Source organism: Phyllobates terribilis, unplaced genomic scaffold (assembly GCF_046119375.1).
Source record: "Phyllobates terribilis strain yellow unplaced genomic scaffold, ASM4611937v1 Scaffold_8__6_contigs__length_399053987, whole genome shotgun sequence".
In the NCBI taxonomy this organism is placed as follows: domain Eukaryota; kingdom Metazoa; phylum Chordata; class Amphibia; order Anura; family Dendrobatidae; genus Phyllobates; species Phyllobates terribilis.
In genome coordinates, this window is record NW_027362768.1 from 107,524,430 (window position 1) to 107,537,782 (window position 13,353).

The 13,353-nt window shown below is 44.3% G+C and overlaps 1 protein-coding gene across 1 annotated transcript in view; it reads left to right on the top strand.

Moving 5' to 3' along the window:
* Positions 1-13,353, top strand: part of EPHX4 (epoxide hydrolase 4) — a 123,151-nt gene that overhangs the window by 34,961 nt on the left and 74,837 nt on the right. The window lies entirely within an intron of this gene.

The window sequence follows — 13,353 nt, forward strand, 5'->3', positions numbered from 1 at the left end:
AGGGAAACAAAAAGCTTGTAAATGTAACACAGCGCAAACACTTTAATTATACCCTTCATTTACGTAAAAAAATGTTTTCAAAAGTGTCCATAAAAAAAAATACACATTAACTAAACAAATTGTAACAAGTCCCAAAATTGTAGATAGAAATAAAGATTTTTTTATCACACAACCTTCCCTCTATTGCTGTCTCAGGGCAATGTACTTTGGAAGGTGCAGCATTTAATTTACAATGCTTAACAATTTCTCTATCACAAGGTTTTATTACATTCTCTATTATTGATGTTAAATGAGCAAGGGCCGTAGTCACCTCCGGCTACGAGGCAACTTTTATTACAGAGAAGATTTATATGTCTGCACAAGGGCACATGAAAACTCTTCTTGTGCTTGGACCCACATTCCCCAAACTAATAGGTGATTATTATTATTTGCTTATATAGAGCCATCATATTCCCCAGCGCTTTACAGACATCATCATCACGGTCCCCATTGGAGCTCACAATCTACATTCCCTATCAGTAAGTCTTTGGACTGTGGGAAAAAAAACTGAGAACCCGGAGGAAACCCACACAAACACGGGGAGAACATATAAACTCCTTGCAGATGTTGTCCTTGGTGGGATTTGAACCTAGGACCCCAGTGCTGCAAAGCAACAGTGCTAACCACTGAGACACCGTGATGAATGTTTTAAGTGGAAGAACCCAGTTAAAGAGGTACTATCACCAGGTCAACAGTTGCTAATTTTTGCTCTTATTTTATTCCTACGGCTCAACTTTTTTCTTTTTTTCTTTAAAATTTGCCATATAATTTTAGAGTTCTTTCTTACTTGCTGCACCCAACTTTGTAATATTGATGTTTTTTTTCCCAAAGGGGTGTGGGTCACAGGATCCTCTGGGGCGGGTCTTTAGGCTGCTCTGCATTATTACACTGAGCCACACACCATTTGTAAAAAAAACTATAAAGATTAGCACTAAATAAAAAGGCCCATATCTCTAAAACCATATAGCGGGCATGAAAAAAGAAAATAATTAAACACTAAGGGGCATCAGTTACATAAATGCGTCCGTAATAAAAAACAAAAAACAAAAAGTACCTAATGAAATATGTTTTCTATTGGATGCCTCTCTATTCTGCACAGCAAGCACATACCTACCAAAAGGAAGCCAAGCAGACAATCTCTTAGCCTGTGTCTGTAGATCAAAGCTATTGGACCTGTCTAGTGTATGCATATGGTAAATGTACAATTCCTCTGGTCTCTCATTCTGTTTATTCCTCCACTCTCACCACCCAGGAAGGTACATGTGAGAATCCAACAAGTGACTGTTGCATATAAATTCTGCAAGAGTGCTCTTTATGGACTTCAGACCACTGCTGTCTCTCGGCTTCTGCTGCATTTCATTTTGAGGGCTGTAACATGATTGCTGCAGCCAATTACTGGTTTTGTGTCATCTACCCCAACATAACAGCTGAGGCAAGTGATTGGTGGCAGTGCACGGAGGATGGAATTTATAGGTGCTACAAAGCCATATAGCAAATATAGCAACTCACAAAAAAAAAAGAAAAAAGGTGGCTATGTAAAATGAGTCTTGCACACTGAGTAACATTTAATATTGTGAATATAGGTGAATCAGTACACAAAATCCATGTGGCCAATAAATGCATAAAAAATATTTAAAATGTGTATAAAAGGACAAAACTAAATACAAGACAAACCAAAGCACCATAAGTGTTAGGGTTAAAAAAGAAGCCCTATGTCATCATATAAAGAAGGCAAACCTGCTAGCTTAGGAAATACAGCAAGTGACATACTGTGTAAAGTGGCAAGTGTAAAAAAAAAAAAAAAAAAGTGCAATATATAAAGGTCCAAAATAATGAATCAAATAAAGTATAACAATAAATAATGTAGCAATAAATGAATATATCAATAATTATTATTATTATTCATTTATTATTATAGCACCATTAATTCCATGGAGCTCTACATGTGAAAAAGGGGTATGCGTAGCAGACAAGTGCAATAGTTTGAACAAAAACAAGTCACCGACTGGTACAGGAGGAGAGAGGACCCTACCCGCGAGGGCTCACAATCTAGAAGGGGGAGTGAGGATACAGTACGTGAGGGCACAGCTGGTTGTGCAGCGAGGGTTACTGCAGGTTGTAGGCTTGTCGGAAGAGGTGGGTCTTCAGGTTCCTTTTGAAGGTTTCCACGGTAGGCGAGAGTCTGACTTGTTGGGGTAGAGAGTTCCAGAGTAGGGGGGATGCACGGGAGAAAACTTGTATGTGATTGTGGGAAGAGGAGATTAGAGGGGAGTAGAGAAGGAGGTCCTGTGAGGATCGGAGGTTGCGTGTAGGTAAGTACCGGGAGACTAGATCACAGATGTATGGAGGAAACAGATTGTGGATGGCTTTGTATGCCAAGGTTAGGGTCTTGAACTTGAGTCTCTGGGCAATGGGGAGCCAGTGCAGGGATTGGCTGAGGAGAGAAGCCGGGGAATAGCGGGGAGACAGGTGGATTAGTCGGGCTGCAGAGTTGAAGATAGATTGGAGGGGTGCAAGAGTGGTAGACGGGAGGCCACAGAGCAGGAGGTTGCAGTAGTTGAGGCGGGGGATGATGAGGAGATGCACTAGTGTTTTTGCAGATTCATGGTTGAGGAATGTGCAGATCTGGGAGATATTTTTGAGTTGGAGTCGGCAGGAAGTGGAAAGGGCTTGGATATGCGGTTTGAAGAAGAGATCAGAGTCCAGGGTTACCCCGACGCAGCGAGCTTGCGGGACTGGGGAGAGTGGACAGCCATTGACTTTGACAGATAAGTCAGTTGGGGGGTTGAGTGAGACGGTGGAAAGATGATGAATTCGGTTTTATCCATATTAAGTTTTAGGAATCTAGCAGAGAAGAAAGATGAAATAGCGGACAGACATTGTGGGATTCTGGTTAGTAAGGAGGTGATTAAGTATCCAGTTACCTTCAGTTCCCTTCTGGTTCAATTCTGGTATAATTCTTAGCTGAGCATATCTTCAGTACACTTCTATGTAAGGCTGTATGCCCACGATGCGTTTTTTAAGCGTTTCCGCAGCGGCAAAAACGCTGCAGAAACGCTTAAAAAACGCATGGTAGAAGGCCTGCCATGTACCCCAATGATAATCCGCATGTGCTGTGCACATGCTGCGGAAATTTCCGCTGCGGATTATCATTGCGGAAAAAACCGCAGCACTACCAATTATTTTGCGGAAGTGCTGCGTTTTCGCCGCCATTGACTTGCATTAGAACGCGCCAATTCCGCAAGACTGCATCTGTACTTGCGTAATTGGCGCGTTCTAATGTGCGGATGGTACCCGGGTGTAGAGGACAGGAGACTCTCCTCCACACCCAGGTACCATTAAGCTGTAAAAAAAGAATAAAATAAAAAATAAAGATTATATTCACCTTCCGACGGCCCCCGGACTCCTTCCCTGTGCTGGCTGCCGACAGATCGCGCAGGACTGAAGGACCTGAGGTGACGTCACAGTCATGTGACGGCAGGTCCTTCAGTACAGCGTACCGCGAGCTGCCGGCAGCCAGCACAGGAGCGCAGCAAGTCTCGGGGGCCATCGGAAGGTAAGTATAGGTTTATTTTTTTATTTTTAACCATTCTCTCGGGTCACACTATATAAATCCATGCCGGTTGCATGGATTTATATAGTGTGACCTAGTTGTCAAGCACTTTCCAAGTGATGCTAAAATCGTTTGGAAAGCGCTTGTCAACCCGCATGCGGAAATGCAAGTGAAGAACATTTCACTTCCGCATGTCCCTGGCAGGAAAACGCATGTACAATCCGCATGTACAATCCGCATGCGTTTTTTCTGCCAGGGAGATGCAGAAACGCTCAGGAAAAAATCCGGAACATTTCTGCATCGTGGGCACATAGCCTAACAGTTGTATGTTACACTGGCAGACTTATAGCTCACAATTAGTGTTGAGCATTCCGATACTGAAATATCGGGTATCGGCCGATATTCACTGTATCGGAATTCCGATACTTAATTCCGATACTTTTATAATATCGAATACCGGAATCGGAAGTTCCCATAATGCCTGCGCTCTGCAGTGTCTGTGAAGGATGACAAGCTGGATGGCAGCGCTCAGCTGCGATCCAGCTTGTCATCAGAATGCCATCCCAGCGTGGGAGAATTCTCCTGATTGTTTAAAAGCCGGCGGGCGGTAAAAAGCCGCCGGCTTTTAAACAATCACACAGCCCCATACTGCTTCCCCGCAGCCTCCCACCCCGATCCTCCGCTCCCCTCGCCACCTCCCATCCCGATCGTAAGTTAGGACCGGGCGGGGAGCGCAGCACCAAGGAGCGAAGGACCCGGGCGGGGAAGCCGGCAGTGAAAAGACTTCACCGCCGGCTTTCCCGTTCTGTGCTGCGCTTTCCCGCTGGTTATTTCAAATGAACAGCTGAGGTATCAGGTGATGCCGATCAGCTGTTCATTTGAAGTAGCCGCGGTGCCCTCAGAGGGTTCATGTGAGTTCATGCTTGACTGCATGAACTCACATCAACTTTCCCACGGCCGCACAGGTCAGCCACTCCTCCCAGACCCGTCATGATTAGTGTGTGCGGGGTGTGTGTGCGCGGGGTGTGTGTGTGTGTGCGGGGTGTGTGTGTGTGCGGGGTGTGTGTGCGGGGTGTCTGTGCGTGCAGGCAGACATAGGCCGATGTGACACTACTACTCCCATCGGCCTATGTCTGTCCCCCGTCCACTCGTGCCAGCAGGATCAGCTCGATGGGAGCAGTAGTTCCCATCAGCCTGATCCTGCTATATAAATTGCCCTACTGTGTCCCCAATAAATGTTAGATACATGTCATTGGTGGCCAGTGGTTACCTAAAAGAAATTAGTTTATACATTACCTGTCCCCGCCGATCGCCACCTAAAATAAAGTAAAAAATAAAAAACTACACCTATACTCACCTAGACACCTAATTCCCCGAAGCCATCGATCTCCTGTAATAAAATATAAAATAATAAACCACAACCTTATCCTTACCCCTCCGTAGCAGTCCACGAGTGTCCCACGAAGATCTCCAGTTCAGAGCAGCCACATAGAATGTGACCGCTCTGAACCGCTGCCGCCGCTAGAATGACGGGGCCGTAAGGGTTCACCGGAGTTCAGGCAGCGCTGCTCCGGTTAGCTCCTTTACGGCACTGCTGTATCGTGAGAAATTCCCACGGTACAGCACTGCCGTAAAGGAGGTCTCCGGAGCTGCGCTGCCTGAATGCACTCCGGTAACCTCAGTCAGTGGCTCCCGCTGCCGGGAGCGGACGTGTTCCCGGCAGCGTGAGCTTACAGCAGCCATGCACAGCTGTCACCATCTCCAGATGTGACAGCTGTGCATGGGAGATCAGCGCAGGAACGTGGACAGGTAACTATTTTTTTTTAGTAAACTAAGAATTAAATAAAATGGTGTTTTATTTCAAATAAATTATTTTTTTCTGGGTGTAGTGTGTTTTTTCTTTTTAACACTTTGTAGGTTAGTAATGGGGGTGTCTTATAGACGCCCATCATTACTAACCTGGGCTTCATGGCAGCTGGCGCTGACATGAACCCCACCACTATTACCCCTTGCCACCGCACCAGGGCAGCGTGGAAGAGCGAGGCTAAGTGCCAGAATTGGCGCATCCTATGGATGCGCCATTTCTGGGGCGGCTGACGGCTGGTGTTTCTAGCCTGGGAGGGGGCCAATATTCATGGCACCCTTCCTGAGCTATTAATATCAGCCCCCAGCTGTCTGCCTAGCCTTTGCTAGCTATTAAAATAGGGGGGACCCCACGTCATTTTTTTGGGGGGGGGTCCCCCATTTTAATAGCTAGTAAAGGCTAGGTATTCAGCTGGGGGCTGATATTAGTAGCCTGGGAAGCTCCGTGGGTTTTACCCCCTTCCCAGGCTTCAAACATCTGCCCCAGCCGTCTGCTTAACCTCCGCTAGAGACTAAAATTATGGGGGATCCCACGCCATTTTTTTTTAAAATAAATCCTTTATTTTAACACTAAATGACATTTGAGGACTTAATAAAGATGCAGTCCCTAAATTATTATTTATTTTTTAATAAATTTTTCCCAAAACTTTTGACGTGGGCTTCGCCATATTTTTGTATGCCAGCCAGGTACAGCATCCAGCTTCTATGAACGCGCCATTTTCCGGGGCGGCCGCGGACTGCAATTTTCAGCGGGGGGGGGGGGGGGCAGAAAGCTTGGGCCTCCCTGCGCTGCAGATTCCATCCCCCAGCTGCCTAGTTGTACCTGGCTGGACACAAAAATAGGGAGAAGCTCCACGTTTTTTTTTTTTTTAATTATTTCATGAAATTCATGGAATAATTAAGAAAAAAAGGGCTTCCCTATATTGTTGTGTCTGGCCAGGTACAAATAGGCAGCTGGTGGTTGGGGGCAGCCCGTTCCTGCCTGCTGTACCTGGCTGGACACAAATATAGTGTGAAGCCCCACGTCAATTTTTTTTAAATTATTTCAGGAAATTCATGAAATAATTAAAAAAAAATTATGTGGGGCTTCGCCCTATATTTGTGTCCAGTCAGGTACAGCAGGCAGGAACGGGCTGCCCCTATCCACCAGCTGCCTATTTGTACCTGGCCGGACACAACAATATAGGGAAGCCCTTTTTTTTTAAATTATTTCATGAAATAATTAAAAAAAAATTGACGTGGGGCTTCGCACTATATTTGTGTCCAGCCAGGTACAGCAGGCAGGAACGGGCTGCCCCCAACCACCAGCTGCCTATTTGTACCTAGCCGGACACAACAATATAGGGAAGCCCTTTTTTTCTTAATTATTCCATGAATTTCATGAAATAATTAAAAAAAAAAATGTGTGGCGCTTCGCCCTATTTTTGTGTCCAGCCAGGTACAACTAGGCAGCTGGGGGCTGGAATCTGCAGCGCAGGGAGACCCAAGCTTTCTGGGCCCCACCCGCTGCAAATTGCAGTCCGCAGCCGCCCCGGAAAATGGCGCGTTCATAGAAGCGCCATCTTCTGGCGCTGTACCCAACTCATCCAGGGCCCTGGTGCGGTGGCTCACTGGGTAATAAAGGGGTTAAGGCCAGCTTGGCATTATCAGCTGGCCCTAAGCCCGAAATTCATGGGGTCACGCCAATATTAGACATGACCGCCATGAATTTCTAGTAAAGTATTTAAAAAAAACACAACACCCAGAAAAAAGTCCTTTAATTGAAATAAAGACACAATTCTTTATTGTTCTAAATTAAACCATACTTACAGTCACGCCCATTCCAGCTGAAGCCAACGATCTCCTGCAATAAAAGTAAAATAATAAAGCAACCTCATCCTTACCTTTCCATGGTTCCCAGGACAGCTTCAGCTCTGCTACATCGAGATGACAGGCTGGACCGCAGCAGAACGCTGCCATCCAGCCTGTCATCCCGCAGACACTGAGAAGCGCAGGCATGCTTGCGCTCCTCAGTGTCTCGCTGTGACGGCATCCAGATGAGCCGAGGTCATGTCCAATGAACTCAGCTCACCTCATGTACGTCACTGACAGCGTGGGAAAATTCTCCTGCACTCAGCACTTCAGCGTGAGAATTTTCCCACACTGTCAGTGACGTGCATGAGGTGAGTTGAGTTCATTGGACATGACCTCACCTCATGTATGTCACTGACAGTGTGGGAGAATTCTCACGCTGAAGCGCTGAGTGCAGGAGAACTTTCCCACGCTGTCAGTGACGTGCATGAGGTGAGCTGAGTTCATTGGACATGAACTCGGCTCATCTGGATGACGTCACAGAGAGACACTGAGGAGCGCAAGCATGCCTGCGCTTCTCAGTGTCTGCGGGATGACAGGCTGGATGGCAGCTTTCTGCTGCGGTCCAGCCTGTCATCTCGATGTAGCAGAGCTGGAGCTGTCCTGGGAACCATCGAAAGGTAAGGATGAGGTTGCTTTATTATTTTTCTTTTATTGCAGGAGATCGTTGGCTTCAGCTGGAATGGGCGTGATGGTAAGTATGGTTTAATTTAGAACAATAAAGAATTGTGTCTTTATTTCAATTAAAGGACTTTACTCTGGGTGTTTGTGTTTTCTTTTAACTTTGACTATGGGGTTAGTAATGGGGGTGTCTTATAGACGCCTCTCCATTACTAACCTGGGCTTGATGTCAGCTGGCATTATAAGCTGACATCAACCCCAACCCTATTACCCCCTGCCACCGCACCAGGGCAGCGTGGAAGAGCGAGGCTAAGTGCCAGAATTGGCGCATCCTATGGATGCGCCATTTCTGGGGCGGCTGACGGCTGGTGTTTCTAGCCTGGGAGGGGGCCAATATTCATGGCACCCTTCCTGGGCTATTAATATCAGCCCCCAGCTGTCTGCCTAGCCTGTGCTAGCTATTAAATTAGGGGGGACCCCACGTTATTTTTTTGGGGGGGTTCCCCCATTTTAATAGCTAGTAAAGGCTAGGTATTCAGCTGGGGGCTGATATTAGTAGCCTGGGAAGCTCCGTGGGTATTACCCCCTTCCCAGGCTTCAAACATTTGCCCCAGCTGTCTGCTTAACCTCCGCTAGAGCCTAAAATTAAGGGGAACCCCACGCCAATTTTTTTTTAAATAAATCCTTTATTTTAACACTAAATGACAAGTACAGTAATCAACACTGTCACTGTACTTCATATATATGTGACTGACATGTTTCTATCTATCTAATCTATGTGTGATTCTCTATTCTTTCTGTTCTAAATTGTCGGGTACAGATGCTGAATTGCCGGCCGGCTTTCTTAAAGAGACGGTGCATGAAAACACTATTATTTTTTTAAATAAATCCTTTACACTAAATGACAAGTACAGTAAGCTACACTGTCACTGTACTTCATATATATGTGACTGACATGTTTCTATCTATCTAATCTATGTGTGAAGCTCTATTCTTTCTGTTATAAATTGTCGGGTACCGCTGCTGAATTGCCGGCCGGCTTTTTTAAAGAGACGGTGCACGAAAACACTAATATTTTTTTTAATAAATCCTTTACACTAAATGACAAGTACAGTAAGCAACACTGTCACTGTACTTCATATATATGTGACTGACATGTTTCTATCTATCTAATCTATGTGTGATTCTCTATTCTGTCTGTTATAAATTGTCGGGTACCGCTGCTGAATTGCCGGCCGGCTTTTTTAAAGAGACGGTGCATGAAAACACTAATATTTTTTTTAATAAATCCTTTACACTAAATGACAAGTACAGTAAGCAACACTGTCACTGTACTTCATATATATGTTACTGACATGTTTCTATGTATCTAATCTATGTGTGATGTTCTATTCTTTCTGTTGTAAATTGTCGGGTACCGGTGTATGCCGCTGATGAATTGCCGGCTTTTCATGTCATTCTACATTATTCTTAGTTGTTTTACTTCATGTAGAATTAACCTACAAGGAAAGAAAGGGTTTATTTTCATTCCGATATTTGTGTCCCATTGACTTGCATTGGTTTCCGGTATCGGAATCGGCGATATCCGATACTTTTTGGGTATCGGCCCGATCCAATCCGATACGATATTTCCTGATATCGGAAGGTATCGCTCAACACTACTCACAATATATTTGCTACAAAATGCAGGCAGCTGTGAAACGGAGGGGAGTGGCATCTGCTCATCTTCATCAGATAATTAAGACTAAGCCAGATGCAGGATATTTAAGGCAGAGTAAACAAGGAGGTAGTAAATAAGGGTGGGAGTAGAGCAGTGATTAGGTGAAAGACATACCAGAACACACATACAGCCAGCAAAGGTATGGGGGAATCACAGTAGGAGGAAAGCTGGATTGCATACCAGAACATACAGCCAAAATATTACCAAAGTGAGGGCTGCCAAAGGAGAATAATGGGGCATGTGGTAACCCCACTTCCTCAAGGGTCACATTGGCTGCAGAGGTCCCATGTTGTAGATGAAATGTCACCTTGGCAGTATTGCAGGAATGGCGCTGGAGCAACAAGGAGTTCAACGGGTGGGTAAGTAATGTTTTTTTTTAACAAGCTTTGAGCCCAATTTTTATGAAAAATGACAACCACTTTAAAAACCTAACTCGTATCAGCTTTACTTGCCTTACATACATTAAATCTTTACCTTTAAAAAAGAAATCCGCTAATATTTGTAAAGAAACAACCTGGTGATGGGTAAAAACAAAATGCTGCATTTTGACTTCTTGTTCTTGCCATTGTATCAGTTTGGTGCAATCATAGAAAATAGCTACAGCAAGGTATGTGTCATGCGACTTGTTTACATGTGTCTCTGTTCCGTCTTCTTCAGAATTTTCCGATGCTGGTAATAATCATAGAAGCATTTTATTGCCTGCAGTGTGAATCCTGCTGGGCTCAACACAAATTTCATACTAGCTCTATATATTGATGTCCCAGTTATGAAAAGTTTTCTGGAAATCTGACTTAATATGATTTTCTGTTCAGTACACATAAGCAATATCTATCAGTATCATATCATCTCTTACATAAATTTGCTAAAGCTTTTTGATATTTCAAGCATCTATAAAAAGTAAAATAATTTATATATAGTTGCTATAATTTTCGATTAGTTTCTCTAGGAGGGTAACACTCACATGGATGTGTGACTTTAGACAAAGGAAAAGGCTTTCTAACAAATGCTAGTCCCTATTAGCTTCCGTCTTCAGGGGTCAGACATGCACGCATTTTTGAGCTCCATTTTATATGGGACACTAATAGGACCACCATCCAGATGTATAAGCCATCTACTGTACCTACTGTACCTCTGATTATTTATGAATCAGACAAAAAAGAAACATGATTTCACGCAAGGTGTGGGAAAGACTAAGTGCAACACAAAGGGAAGAGGGGGAGGGAGCCCAAACACTAGAGAAAGGAGAAGTGGAGACCCCTAGGCAGATCTAATAATACCCTGCCTACCCTACCATCCCTTTATTGGTTCCACACCAATCGCCAAGCAGAACGCTAAACCCTGTATCTCCCTAGAGCTTAGCCCTAGGTAGGGAGGGGGAGGGGTGAGCACTGGTCAGGCCCCACTACAAACTAATGACAACAAGGTAGATAAAGGGGATTAACTTAGCTTGAGCAGACACCAGAGGAGTAACGCAAACTGTCCTCCAAGGGCATCAGAGAAGAAGCCAGCCAACAGTGCTCTAAGCATGCACAAAAGAACATAGAAGTATCACCGGCAATTGCCTGGAGTAAACTGAGAGTTTTTAACTCCCATGCAAGGGTGTGTCAATCAGCAGCAGGAGGGAGGTTGCCGCTGGGTCTTAAAGGAAGAAGGATTAAGAAGGTGTCTGCAATGTCAAGCGCAGTTCCGTTCTATAGCCAGATCCAGAGCGACGGTCTATTACATCTGACACACCCGTGACACATACCTGTCATGTACACACTTCCCAGCACGTGATGTGGGGTGCACCTGAAAAGGTTGATTTATCTCCTCTCACTCAATCCAGCACTCAGCCTTTGTTCTAGGCTATAAAATGAGCATAAATCACACCCCGAAACAGCCCATACACCCCGGATACACAACAAGCTGGCACCACACATCAAAGACATGGGGTGACAAGTCCCAAAAATACACAGTCCAATGGCCACACACTCTCCAAAAAGCTATAAATTCGTTAGCGCATACAAGGACCAAACCTATTGAAGTTTTAAGCTTTTATATAAAAAATACAACGCTTACAAGAAAAGGTATAAAGAGAAAGATAAAACGACACACACGTATGCAAAATGGTTCTAAAATAAAAATGGAGAATAACAGAAATACCTAAACGTTTCCATCTAAAGTGATTCTTCTGTTTCCTTGAGGGAAGGAGAAATTAATTATGGATCACAACCAACCGAAGTTGACCCAGACATATGAACATATTCCTATTGTGTAACACATCTTATATACGCCTGGTCCTGGGCTCACATTTCCAGGACTGCTTAGATTAAAATACTAAAATTGCTGGTCTGTGACTGGAGGGTGGGATAATTTAGGGCAAGTTCCTTGCATTGTAAATACTTGATGTCCCACTCCCCCCCCCCCTCCATGTAGTAATTATGAAATATATTTTGCCTGGCAGCAATGACCATCTGCCACTCTTTGAAGCTTGGCTCACCAGGCTGAGGGTTCACATTGACACCTTCAGTATTCTCTCAGGAAAAACCCTATGGTTCTGAGTTCCTGTAGTAAGAGTAAACAGGTTATGTCTCATGTGTGGTGTCAATCCTGTGAATGGCAGAATTTTAACTAATGTAACTTTACTGATGTGATACATTTCCCTTACAATGCTGTATCAGATTCTGTGAAAAGAGGCTTTAAAGGGATTTTCCCACTAAATACATTAATCTAAATATATGATTTAAAGGTAAGCCGGTCACCGGAACCCCCACTAATCACAAGAACTGCTACTCTGTTCACTTTGTATGGGAATGAAGGAGATGCTCGGCCGACAGAGTATGTTTCCACTTGGCCACCAATTTTCTACTTTTTAGTGGGTGCTCTTCAAAGTTTTAGCTTAGTCCTACTAAAATTTACTGCATGCTGTTGTAACAGACTGAAAACAACCTGTCTCTCCCATTCTGGTTATTCAAGCAGGATTTCAGATGTCAGTAATTGAGAAAGTGACAGACAAAGCTGAAAAAAATGGCAGTTTTTAGTCTGTTGCAAAGAATCAAGTGCCAAGAAACTGATTTTAAATGACATTTCAGGAAGGATAATTTTTTTTTTTTTTTACTATAGCTATACTACACTGCTCAAAAAATAAAGGGAACACTCAAATAACACATCCTAGATCTGAATAAATTAAATATTCTCATTGAAATCTTTGTTCTGTACAAAGTTGAATGTGCTGACAACAAAATCACACAAAAATCATCAATGGAAATCAAATTTATTAACCAGTGGAGGCCTGGATTTGGAGTCACCCCCAAAATTAAAGTGGAAAAACACACTACAGGCTGATCCAACTTTGATGTAATGTCCTTAAAACAAGTCAAAATGAGGCTCAGTATTGTGTGTGGCCTCCACGTGCCTGTATGACCTCCCTACAACGCCTGGGCATGCTCCTGATGAGGTTGCGGATGGTCTCCTGTGGGATCTCCTCCCAGACCTGGACTAAAGCATCCGCCAACTCCTGGACAGTCTGTGGTGCAACGTGACGTTGGTGGATGGAGCGAGACATGATGTCCCAGATGTGCTCAATCGGATTCAGGTCTGGGAAACGGGCGGGCCAGTCCTTAGCTTCAATGTCCCCATCTTGCAGGAACTGCTGACACACTCCAGCCACATGAGGTCTGGCATTGTCCTGCATTAGGAGGAACCCAGGGCCAACCGCACCAGCATA